The following is a 13,380-nucleotide window of genomic DNA, read 5'->3' as shown; positions in this document are numbered from 1 at the left end:
TGGAAAAAAAAACAGCGTGCATTTGTGATTGATGTGCATTCACATAGAGAGCATGCAGTTTATGACCTGCTTAAAACAACCAGGGCTAATGTTCCTGGAACCAAGAAATGTTATAGATTCATATATATATATATCCTATACTTATTGTATAGCCGAATAGAATTTTAGTTCAAGAATACATTCAATCATTTTTCAGGATAAAATAATAATAATCTGCTAAGACATTTTATTCTTGAAAGAGAGTAGGTGAGACCTACTCTCTTTAAATATAATACTCTCTATAAAAATAAATAAATAATGGTTGCAGCATCACAAAAATACAAATGTTTCAAAATATAAACGTCTCCAGATCTGCTCATGAATACTTCTTGAATATGTCCAAAGGAATCCAAAACTATTAAAATATCTAGTATCTTGACCAAGTTGAATTCAGTGATATTGTGGATATTTTCAGCTCTAACAGCTGGAAACAGAGGTTCAGCCCATCTTTGCCCTTATCCAGTCATGATAGATTGCCCAAGACTATCAATGATTTTAACTAGCATCCTGTAAAGAGAGCACAGCAGACAATTGCAACTATCTCATGGTTCCTAACATTATATACATTCTTATCTGAAATAGTATGAGCTCTATAGTCAATTTTCTTGAGTTTTGGGGTTAGAAACTGAAGAGTTTCAGAGAGGATAAATCCATTTGCCTGTGCCAAAGATCGACGAGCTCAGGAACTGATCAAAGAAAGGCTTAGAAAAAAGCTCCTCTAGTTGGTGACTAAAATTGAACATAGAATAGTCTTCCTGTGGATGGAAATGCCATTTCCACAAGATCTACACAATTCTTATTTTTCAAGATATAAATATGTTGATTGTGGACTGAATATATAATAAAACGTACGCATTTACAGTTAAAGCTAATTATAAGTAATAAATTTAGACCTATCTTCTTCACCCCATCAATGGTCTATATAGACCGTTGGAGCACTATAAAGGTGACAGTCCTAACATACTCTCCAGGTGTTTCTGTTCTGGGATCTCCTTAACTAAGTGGAGAATGAAAAATTAGCCTTTCTAATATTATCTATCCAGGTGATTCTAGGTCACCCCTGGTGTTTTTTACCAGAAGTCAAGCCATCTTGTGCTATTTTAGCTTTATGCAATAAGCATAAAAGATTGTAAATACAGTAAAATGTCGATATAATGGACTAATTCGGTTGGGGGTGGGATTGTCTGTTAAATCCGAATACGTATGTTAAAAAATTGAGAAATTAGCTAATTTACATGTTTTTACTTATGTAGAAACTTTTATGTAATTAAAATTAAGTACTGTATTTGAAAGTTTAATTTCACAGAAAAGATTTCTATGTGTATTATTGCTTATAATTTCACCATGATTTTGAGACTAAAAAACAAGTCTGCGATCTATATCGAAATAAACAAACATTTTTCCAAAAATAAGCTTTAATAACAGGAAATTAATAACAAAAAATAACCTGTAATTTAATTATAAGCAAATCTTGGTTAAAAGCATTTTAAAATTAACAGGATATTAATTTTCACATGACATACGGACCGGACCCTTAAAATTTTGTCCGTTAAATCCAAAGTCCATAAAATCTAGGGTTTACTGTATAGTACATTAGTGCTGTAGGCGGGGAAATTTTTTTTATTATTTATTTCATTATATATTGTTTTATTTATTTTTGCATAATCCAGAAACTCTCTTGTAAAGCTCAAGCATTAATTTTTCAAAGTTGCTTCCTGCCTCCAATAAGCAGGATAGCAATTTCATTCTGAGCAATGAAATTCACTTGTCCACATAAGTTTTCTATCCTCTTGGTTAGCCAGGATTACAAACAGTAGCAAATTTTTAAATATCACATTATTGAAAATTATCCCCTGCCCACACACACACACACACACACACACACACATCAATGCCCTTTTTCTGCTATTTACAGTTTTGTTTTTATGAATATCCTAAACCTTTTTTATGCAACTTTTTTTTACGCGAATTGGGATATCAAAAATAATTTTTTTTGTTATGTGATTTTTATTCACTTTTACGCAACCAACCTAAAGTCTGAGTTAGGAAAAAATCCGTAATTCAAGAAAATTCTGAGAATTTTGTAGAATTGCATTTTTGTTTCAATTTAAAAAATTCTAAATTCTAGAAAATTCCAAATTCTTACGAATTTCATTTATTGGGAATTACCTGAATTAATAACTGGCTGTGCATAAAAAAACATTTCTTAGCAGTTTGAATTTGGTGTTTGAGTAGACAACTCAGTTACCGCATTTTTTGCATTTCCATTTTTTGAGTGAAATCAAAATAAAAATCGCGTTATAAAATTAATAATTTTGCCAAGAAATAATAAATGGTGAGCTATATGTAATTTTCAAACTTTCACTTCATTAGCCCTCACATGATGTTGCTGATAACCAAAAAAAAAAAAAGGAAAGCCATTTCCTTGGATATAAAAATTAAAATTTTAGATCGTCTTCAAACTGGGAAAGGTGCAATGGCTGTGGGTAAGCATTTTGGAGTCCGTGAATCAACTGTCAGATCTATAAAGAAAAATGAAGAGGGTATTAGAAAAGCGGTATGTTCTGGTAGAAAATCGAGTGTGAAATTATCATCGTACATGAGAAATGTTATTCTAGAAAAGGCCGAAAAGCTTTAGTGATGTGGATAGAAAATAATGTACAAAAAAGAATGCCAGTTGACGGAAATTCCATCAACCAATCAGCATTGAGATTTTATGAACAGATTAAAAAACTGCAGCCAGATACTTCATCTCAATCGAGGAAAAAATATGAATTTCATGCAAGCAATGGTTGGCTGGCTAAGTTTATTAAAAGACATGCTCTTCATAATATAAAGATTAAAGGTAAAATGGCTTTTGCTGATGAAACAGCATTTCCACAAAAACTTGCTAAAATAATTGAAGATGGAGGTTACACTCGTGAACAAGTTTGGAATATGGATGAAACCGGCCTTTTTTGGAAAAAAATGCCAAACAGAACATACATATCAAAAATGCAAAAAAACTGTTGGTGGGTTCAAAGCAGCAAAGGATCACATAACACTTTTTTGTTCGAACGCTTTAGGAGATCGGATGTTAAAACCACTCATAAATCGATCATTAAGACCATGGCCAATGAAAGGCGTAGATTTTCAAAAATTGCCAGTTCATTGGATGGCCAACAAAAAAGCTTGGGTGACCATTGATATTTTCACTGAGTGGTTCCACAAACATTTTGTGCCAGAAGTTAGATGCTATTTGAATGACAAGAGTCTTGAATTTAATGCACCCGGTCATCCTGCCATAGACCACCCAAATGTGCAATTTTTTTTTCTGCTGCCCAATACCACATCATTGCTACAACCTCTAAATCAGGATATAATTGCAACTTTTAATACATGTTATGTCAGACAAACATTTCAGTATGTTTTGAAGAAGCTAAATGATGATGAAACACTGTCAGTTATGGATGTGTGGAAAAAATTTTCAGTTATGGATTGTATTGATCAGGTTCGATTATCGTTATCTGAATTGAGACCAGAAACTATGAATGCATGCTGGAAAGCTATTTGGCCCGCATGTGTTAAAGAGAATGCTCCTGTTCCCTTCAATCATACTGCAGAATTCCCCAATATAATAAGTTTGGCATGTGAAATTGGCGGAGTAGGAGCAAAGACGAAATAGTGGAGATTGTTTCTGAGACTCCTGAAAGCGAAGAAGTTAATGATAATGATCAATATAGTCCTACTTTTACTGCTGATATAATTAAAGGTCTTAAACTGGCCAGTAATTTAGGCAATTATTTTTCCCCACATGATCCAAATGAAGAACATGCTGGGAAGTTTTCACATGAGTTTAAGTTGTTAATGTCTTCATATAGAGAATTATATTGCGACTTATTTAAAGCATTAACACAGCGATTAATAACCGAGTTCATGCCTAAAACTACTGACACAACCAGTGGTACTTTTGTTCAAGACATGACAAGAAGAATTCCACAAGTTGAGGCAGAAGTCGATGATGATAATACCATATCTAGCAGTTCTAGTGATATTACAGTCTCACAAAAACGAAAGCTTTCGCGTTTATTGTCAGAAACTGATAGGGAATAACATAATTTTTTTATAGAATCCTTAGCAAACAACTGAAATGATTAAAGTTATTAAAATTCATTATATGTATGTGTGTTCTCCATGAAATGTAAATAAAAATCTTATGATCCTAACGAATTTAATGTTTTTTTTTTTCATTATTTTACTTATATTTCAGGTTTGAAACCAATCTTCACTTTTTCTATGGAGTCAGTGGTTCTTTTTACGCAAATTCTATTTACGCGTAATTTTTAGGAACGTATATCGCGTAAAAAGAGGTTTAGGTGTACAGTGCAAAATATGTTGTTTCCAATTATATAAATCTAGTTCCATTTTATATTAACTTTGATTAATGTTATGTAGTATATTCTCTTCACATTCTGCAGTTTATAAAAATGCATTTAAATTATTATGTCCTCACACCAGAAACATGGTATTCAATGATCATCATAGTTTATTCAGAATATGATACAATGTGGAAAGGGAAAAGAGATTTATATTAAAAATTAAATATTTCAAATTATGGTCTTCCAAGTCTCTCCATCTTGAGCTAACTGGTAGATGTCAGATGGAGTTTTACAGTTCAGCCTACTGATGGTTTCACATATGTATTGCCAAAATTGTTTGCATGGTCTTCCTCTACTGCAGTTGCCATCTTCTGGTTTGTACAGGATGAGGGATTCCAAAAAGGTGAGACTTCAGGATATCTGAGTTGATGCCCAAGCCATCTGAGTTGTAGTTTTTTTTACTATATTGACAAGTGGTTCTTGCTTAGCCAGATTTAGCACAGCAGAGTTAGTGATACAGTCCATCCAAGGATCAGTCTTAGACATGTGGTTCCAAAGGAGTTAATTAGATCTGTAGTTTTGCACTTATTGTCCAGGTTTGAGAACCATACAAGATTGATCTACTGGTTGCATGGTATAGTCTTAATTTTGTCTTTAATGATATTAATGATGATTTCCAGATGCGGCAGAGTTTGTTATGGAAGACTAGAGCCAACTGTTTGTTTTCTAATATTATTTTATGTATTGCTGCTGTACGATCCAAGAAATTGAAAGTCCTTTACTCTTTCTAAGGGTTTATTGTTGATATGAAGTATAAAGTTTTCACAACCTATTGAGAATACTTTGGACTTTTGGGTATTGATCTGCAAACCAATAAGTTTAGCCTGTGCCTCTAGTAGACTGAAATGTTTTTGTGCATTTGTTGGTTCTGTATCGATAAGTACAACATCATCAGCAAAGCTAAGATTAGTTATTTGCATGGTGTGGGTGGGTGTTCTAATGTTAAAACCAAGATCTGCTGTGTTGATGGTCCAGAAGATGTAGTCCAAGCATACTAAAAACAAATAAGGTGCTAGAACATCACCTTGCAGGACTCCTATTGTCACCAGAAAGGATTCAGATGTTTCTGTTTTAAAGATTACTGTAGCATTGTAATCTTTATAAGGCAGTGAGATTGCTGCATGAGTTGTAGAAGTCGTTCAGACTGTAGAAATTGAGTATTTTTAAACATTGCGTCTCTTTAACGGAGAAGGTTAAAATGAGTGGTAAGTTTTTATCATGTGAACCTTCTATGATTCTTCTGATACAATGTATGTGTTCTACTGTACATCGTTTTTTTAGAAATCCAGTTGGTTTTTTCTTAAAAGTGGTGTTAAGTAAAGTTCTATTCTATTGAGTATCATCCTATTGTAGATTTTAACTGTGGTTGATAGCAAAGTAATACCTCTGTAGTTATCCATTCTATTAAGACTGCCCTTTTGGGGTATAGGGACAATAAGGCTCTGTATCCATTGTTAAGGAATTATTCCAGTGTTTAACCATCTTACTGGCCATTAAAGATCAAATACGCATCCACAAAAGCTTCGTATCCAACATCAATTTCGATGTAATATCAATGGTATTACAATTTTAATATGCACTTCGCATCCATAGTAATGTGGATGTATACAGGGTGTCCCTGAATTCATGGCCCAAACGTGAGGGAATGGTAGTACACAACGAAACCACCAATATTCGTCATAGAATATGCGGCTGCAAACGCAGCCCAGTGCCAGCAGGGGCACAGACGACGCAGCATGGCTTAAAAGCGCTGGTTCGGCCAAACCCCAGCATTCTCAGCATTGACCGGACACGAGATGGAGCAGTTTACGAATGCAGAGAAAGCCGGTATGCACCTGATGTATGGCATAGCTGAGGGCAATGGTAGAGAGGTGCAAAGACTGTACCGTGAGCGATATCCTATGCGCCATGTGCTTGATCATAAAATGTTTGCACGACTGCACAGTCAGCTGTATGAGGCAAGCATCTTCCACATCAGTCGATATGATGCCAACCGAGCACAGATGGTCAGAACGCCAGCTATGAACGAGGACATCTTGTGTATGGTGACAGATAACCCAGGTACAAGCACGCGATTTGCTGCCCGGAGCCTGGGTGTGCATTGGAACAGTGTCTGACAAGTACTGTATGAAGAAGGGCTACACCCCTATCACTAGCAGCGAGTGCAGGCATTGACAGCTGTTGATTATCCCCTGAGCATGGATTTCGTTCAGTGGTTCCTGCAGCAAAGTGTTGTACAGCCCGATTTCTCTGCTCATGTGCTCTTTATGGATGAATCAACTTTCTCACGTGAAGGCATAGTCAATGTCCATAATGCACATTTATGGTCGTCCCAGAAAACCCCCATGGAACATGTCCGCAGTCGAACCAGCAATGGTTCACCATCAATGTCTGGGCAGGGATTGTGCATGACTACTTAATTGGACCCTACCTACTGCCGGACCACCTCGATAGGCGAGCGTACCATATTTTTCTGCAGTCAGGTTTTTCTGGAATTGCTTCAGGATGTTGAAGTCGCCATCTGCTCCCGTATGTGGCTCCAACACGATAGGGCAACCTCCCATTTCAGCATGGACATGAGTCAGCATCTTAATGCCACATTTTTGAACCGATGGATTGGGCGTGTTGGTCCCATCCCATCCCCCCCCCCCCCCCCCCAGATTGCCGATCTTTCTTGTCTCGATTTCTTTCTGTGGGGACATTTGAAGAGTGTCGTGTACGAGACGCCCGTGTAGTCCACGGAGGATCTGGTAGCCCGACTGTCCATCACAGTCGGCAACGTGTGCGACAAGTTCGGTGTTTACTCCAACCACTATTCTGCCGTTGTGCCGCATATATCAACGTTGGTGAGTGGACGTTTGAGCATTTGTTGTAATGATCTTCAATAAATGTCACTCTGGAAACCTGTGTCTGTCCTTCGTTTCCGACTCCTCACTGTGTTTGCGGCTGCATATTCTATGACAAATATTGCTAGTTTCGGTGTATACTGCCATCCCCTCACGTTTGGGCCATGAATTCAGGGACACCCTGTATATACGTCTTGGCCGGTAGTGTGGTTAAAGCTTGATTCACTATAGCAAGGAGATTGGAATACATATTATACCCAGCATTTTTGAAAGCTTCTGCTCTGATTCCATCAGTCCCTGGGTACTTTCCTGTTTTGGTTTTATCTATTGCTATTTTTAATTCCTTTTCAGTGAAGTCTTCACAATTTATTGGTACAGCGGTGGTTAGATGCAGGTTCGCTAGCTCACTTGAATGTTGGGGATTATCAGCATTCAGTAATTCTCGAAACTGGTTTCTCCATTCTTTCATCAAGTTCGAATTTACTGATAGCTGTCTACCATTTTTGTCATGTGTGACAATATTTCCACTTCTTTTGTTTGGTGGTGACATGTAATTTATCATTTGAAAAGTGTTTCTAGTATCCCCAGTTTTATTATAATTTTCAAGTTCCTCGCAGTATTTATTTATTTGATTTTCTTTGTCTCTGATCATTAGTTCATTGACCTTGTTATTTAAAATGTCTAATTTATCTTTGTTTATTTCATTCCTGTTTAAGCAGTAGAGTTTTCTTGCTTTATTTCTTTCATCTATATATTTTTTCAGTGTCAGGGGTAATCCATTTTTCCGAGTCTTTTTTGTTGTTATTTCCAAGAAGTTTGTTGGATGGTATGTTTATTGCTTCAATGATACCCTTATACTTTTCATTAACTGGATCTTTAAGAATGTTTTCCATATTGTCTTCTAATGTGCTGTGGAAAGATGATGCAATTTGTGGGTTATTTAGTTTGTCCCAGTTGTATTGTTTCTTTTTAGGCCTGTCATTTTTTGAGGGTTTTAGTGAAAGTTTTATGTGGGCACTGATTATTCTGTGGTCAGAGTTTAGTTCAATTGTATTATATGCTCGACAGTTCTTGATTGATCTGATCCACTTTCCATTGATTAGGATGTGGTCTATTTGGGAATGAGAACATTCCCAAATAGAACCTCTGCAATAGCCATGTTATGGCTACTGCAGAGGTTCATAAAAGAATGTCCATTGTTATTTGTGGTTTCATGAGTATATTTATCCACGTTTTTAGTAGTATTGGCAATGTCGTTACGAATTTAGGCATTAAAATCACCACCAATGAGTGTGACGTTGCGAACTGGGATGTTCATGACAGTGTCAGAAAGATCTTTATAATAGGTGTCTTTGTCTTCTAGTGGAGCAGATTCTGTAGGAGCATATATGGATATTACAGTCAGTTTGGGATTGGTATTTATGGTTATGAGGAGAGTTCTTTCTGACAATTTTTTCAATTGATGTTACTTTTTCTGCTAGATCTTCTTGAGCATTGTTCCAACCCTTCCAGTGCCATCATTGTCTGAGTTATAAAGAAATCTCCATTTTTTTTGTCAGCTGATGATGTTTCATTCACTTCATGATTGTCAGTTTTCCATCTCTGTTCTTCTATACATATAATGTCTCTGTGGACTTTTTCTGCTCCTCTAAGTAGCTCAAAAAATTTTCCAGTTTTTCTTGAGTGTTCCGTACGTTGTATGTTGAGAAGATGAGATTAGATTTCCATAATTTAATTTGTTCACATGTACCTTTATTCAACCAAGAATTTCCTGGAGTGCTTTGATCCTTGGTATGCATAGTAACTGTATCAGCAGTTGGGGCACAAGTCTGCATGGGAAGTAGCTGATATTATCTCATTTCCTTTCATAATAATTTAATATCCACATATTGAGTGATTGGCCCTAATATGTTTTACCAGTCACGTTAGCCTACTGGGAATTTACCCAGTGTTTCCCGAGGGGCCCCACAAGGAGGTGTGACTTGGATTTTTACACCTCATTCAATGATGCTTTTCAAAATAGTTAAAGAATGAGCATAGCAAAAATATGAGCTTAATAAAAAATATCAACTATGAGTTGTCACGGCAAACTTAAGTCTGCATTCACTAAAGTTATTCTTCCACGTACATTTTTTGTTTTACTTCCAGCAAAGCAATAAAATTCTTTTGGGTTGCCTTTATCATGTACAGCCAATTTCTTTTCATACTGTGAATTAGCTTTCCGTACAATACTCATAACTTTTCTTGCCTTCACTTTATACATTTCGTAACTCCTGTCACTCTTACTCTCACAATATTCTTACCACATCATCTACTTCTTATGGATCTCTTGTTTAATCAGGTTGCACATCCATTTCACTCCGACCTTATTTGCTCTTCAAACTCTAGGGACATATTCAGATACTGCCTCATTTAAGCACTTTTTCAAAGATTCCTATGCATTGCTGATAATTTTCCCATTCATAACTGGAACCAAACATCATTTTTTCCTGAGTTGGTCATAATTTCCAGCTTTGTAATTCAGCATGTAACCTTTCTTAATTGGGACATCCATATAGTTAACTACTTCCCAGCAAAGTACGGCATGGTCGCTTTCACTAACTGCAGGTAAAATAGTCATATTCTTAACTGAGACTCCTTCTGACTCCATGATCAAATCTACCACTCTTTGTCTTTAAGTCCCTTCTTTCACATGCTATGAAAGATGGTTATGGAGAGTTACAGCATCCGTGCTGATATCCCATCAGTTCCTGTTGCAGAATTCTTATTCAGTTTGTGTAACAGCTCTAGTATTTCCTCCTCATCCACATGAGTTCCTCATATGGTGAAGAAGTAGTGGTGAGTTCAATGTTTCATATACCAGGTTGATAGCTTTTAGCAAAATGGCTGGTCATTAGTTGAACAGTCACTTCTGCATCAGTCACCCTCATACCATCTGCATTCAGTAGTGTTATTCTTTCAAATTCATTCTTTCTTTTATTTGCAGCATAACGATAGAATTCTTTTGAGTTGTCTTTAACTTGTGGAGTTTCCTTTCATACTTGAGCTTAGATTTCCATACATGTGTGACTCTTCTGTCCTGCTGCTTATAATTATTGTAACTGACATCATCCCTATTTACGTGATATTCCTTCCACATAATCCTTTCTTGTGAATCTCTTGCTTAATTAGATTACATATCCATTTCACTCCTACTCTGTATTCTTAGAACTCTAGGACACATTCTGATATCGCATCATTTAAGTATTTTTTAAACATTTCCCATGCATTGCTGATATCCTTCCCATCCAATAACTGATACCATGGCACAGAACCCAGCATTTTCCCCTCAGGCAGTCATAATCTCCTGCTTTATACTATAAATTAAGGATACCAAGAAATTATCTTCTTGTCAGATGTCATCTCCTTCCAGGAGGTTGACTACCATGAGCTTCCACCATGTATGGTTTTGCACTTCTCTTTTGCATTCTTCATAGGACAAAAAAGGTCCAGTCCTTAATATGTCTCATCCAATCTGTTCTTTGTCTTCCTCTTCTTTTTCCTTGTATCATTACTTCTAGAAGTGTTTTTTAAGGATTCATGCCTTAGTATGTGACCAAAGTAGGTGGTTTTCCTTTTCTTAACGGTTCAATTCAACAGATTCCTATCTTCTCTAATATTTCTAAATTAGTTTTTTTGGCAGTCCATGGGACTCTAAGAATTCTTCTGAGGATCCACATCTCAAAGGCTTTTAGTGTATTTCGCAATATTTTGATATTGTCCAGGTTTCTGCTCACATATAGCAGTGTGGACCATATGTAGCATTTGGAGAGCCTAATTCTTGTTTTGGTGTGAATTTCCCTTGAGGTCAGAATGTTTTTCATGCTAATGAAGGTTGATCTAGCAATTTCTATTCTTCTTAATATTTCCTTGTCACACTTTCCATTCTCTGTAATTAGTTGACCCAAATATATATAATTCTCTACTTGATCTAAAGTATTTCCTCTGATCTTAATATTTATATTGGGTACTTTCCCTTTTTCTCTTTAGTTTTTTTGAAGTTGAAATTAAGTCCATATTTTTCACTTAGCTTCAGCGTCTCTTCTAGTAGGTTTTGAAGATCTTTTTTATTTTCAGCTAGCAGTACTGTATCATCTGCATATCTTAAGTTGTTTATATTCTTGCTTCCTCTGCTGACTCCTTTAAATTCTTCTAATTGCTGGAAGATATTTTCAGTATAGAGGTTAAACAATATAGGAGAAAGAACACAGCCTTGTCTGACACCCTTCTTTACTGGGAATTCCTCCGAGATTTCTCCTGATATTTATATTGAGGCAGTTTGCTCCCAATATAGATTTATCAGTAATCTGGTATCTTTATGATCTACTCCTAAATTTCTGATGCATTTGATTAGTTGTTCATGTTGTATATTGTCAAAGGCCTTTGTGTAGTCAATAAAACATAAGTAGACTTCTTTCTGATGTTGAAGAGTCCTTCTCTAGTTCCTTTATTTTCCTGAAAACCAGATCGTGTTTCATTAATTTCCATTTTGATTTTATGTTTATTTCTTTCTAGGATGATATATAACATAACTTTTGCTATCTGACTGATCAGACTGATTGTTCTGTACTCTTCACATTTGATTGTCTTCGATTTTTTAGGTATTGGTAAGAACGTTAGTGCTTAAAATCTTTTGGCAGGTGTCCAGTTTCGTATATTTTGTTACATGTGTCAGTCAGTGATCTTATAGTCTTATCATCTAAAGCCTTTAGATATTCTGCCATAATTCCATCTATTCCTGGAGCTTTTTCCTGGTCTCAGTTTCCTAATGGCATTTGTTACTTCTCAGGTAACAATAGTAGGCCCCTCCAAATCTTCTTGCATTGGCTTGTCTGTTCTATCATGATTGTAGAGTTCCTTTGAATACTCTACCCATCTATCCCTTATTTTGTCTTTCTCCATTAGGATGTTTTCATTGGTATCTTCAATGAGAGTCTACCCTTTTGCAAGATTTGCTAGTTAGCTCCCTAACTTTTTCATGAAGTTCTCTGGTTTTGTGCTTTTTGTCCAGAAGTTCAATTTCCTTGCATTTGTTGTTGAGCCATAGTTCTTTTGCAATCCTACATTCTTTCCTGATTTCCTTGTTTAAGTTCTTGTATTCAGGATGATTTTTGTGTTTCTTTCTTTCCTCCATCATTTTCAGTATCTTGTCATTCATCCAGAGTTTACTCATTTTCTTCTCAAATTTGGGAATTGTTTGTTTTATTGCCTTTTTTATGCCCTCTTTAAATTTCTACCATCTATCCTCAATTTCATCTTTATGGTAAGGACACTTGGTAGAATCATGAACATTAACAGCAGTGGATTGTGCCAGTTCCTTTAAAAATTTATCTTGTATTTCTTGATTTTTAAGGGAGCCAAGATCATATTTTTATATGTTTATAGGTTTCATTGTTTTATTTAATTTTATTGCTGCTTTAATGACCACAGGGTTGTGGTCTGATACAATATCAGTCCCTGGGTATGTTTTGGCTTGTAAGATGTTATTCCAGAATCTTTTTTTAATCATTATATAGTCAATCTGGTTGCTACAGCTGTCTCCAGGACTTTCCATGAGTAAAGTCTTCTAGGAGGGTGGCTAAATAAAGTATTTGTTATTACCAGATTGTTTTCTTCACAGAACTGTATTAATCTTTCTCCTCTTGGATTTCTATGTCCCAGGCCCTGGTTTCCCATGCAGGAAGAGATCTTTTCTGAGCCTACTTTAGCATTTAGATCTCCCATAACGATAGTTATGTCATCTGATTTAGCATTGTTAAGTGCATTTTGAATGCCTTCATAGAAATATTCTACATCTTCATCTGGGTAATCAGAAGTAGTTACATATATTTGGACAATAAAAATATTAAAAGGTTGAGCTGCAATTTTTTTTATTTATTTTATTTTTTTATGATTGTAGAGTTTCTTTGAATACTCTACTTAATACTCTTAAGAAATTATATACTTGGTTTAATCCTTTATCCAAGTGTAGGCAAACAAGTTTGCGCCTGAATTATTTTCAGGACTGGGGCATCTTGTATATATAGAAGCTTATAACT

At 35.7% G+C, this 13,380-nt stretch overlaps 1 protein-coding gene across 4 annotated transcripts in view; it reads left to right on the top strand.

The window, feature by feature from the left end:
- The window catches only part of Mi-2 (chromodomain-helicase-DNA-binding protein Mi-2 homolog), a 692,327-nt gene that overhangs the window by 652,322 nt on the left and 26,625 nt on the right, over positions 1-13,380 (top strand). The window lies entirely within an intron of this gene.

This window comes from Typopeltis vanoorti, chromosome 3 (assembly GCF_054136105.1).
Source record: "Typopeltis vanoorti isolate ZY-2024b chromosome 3, IOZ_Tvanoo_1.0, whole genome shotgun sequence".
Lineage (NCBI taxonomy): Eukaryota > Metazoa > Arthropoda > Arachnida > Uropygi > Thelyphonidae > Typopeltis > Typopeltis vanoorti.
The sequence above is the reverse complement of the archived record's forward strand: the minus strand, read 5'-3'. Positions and strand labels throughout refer to the sequence as shown.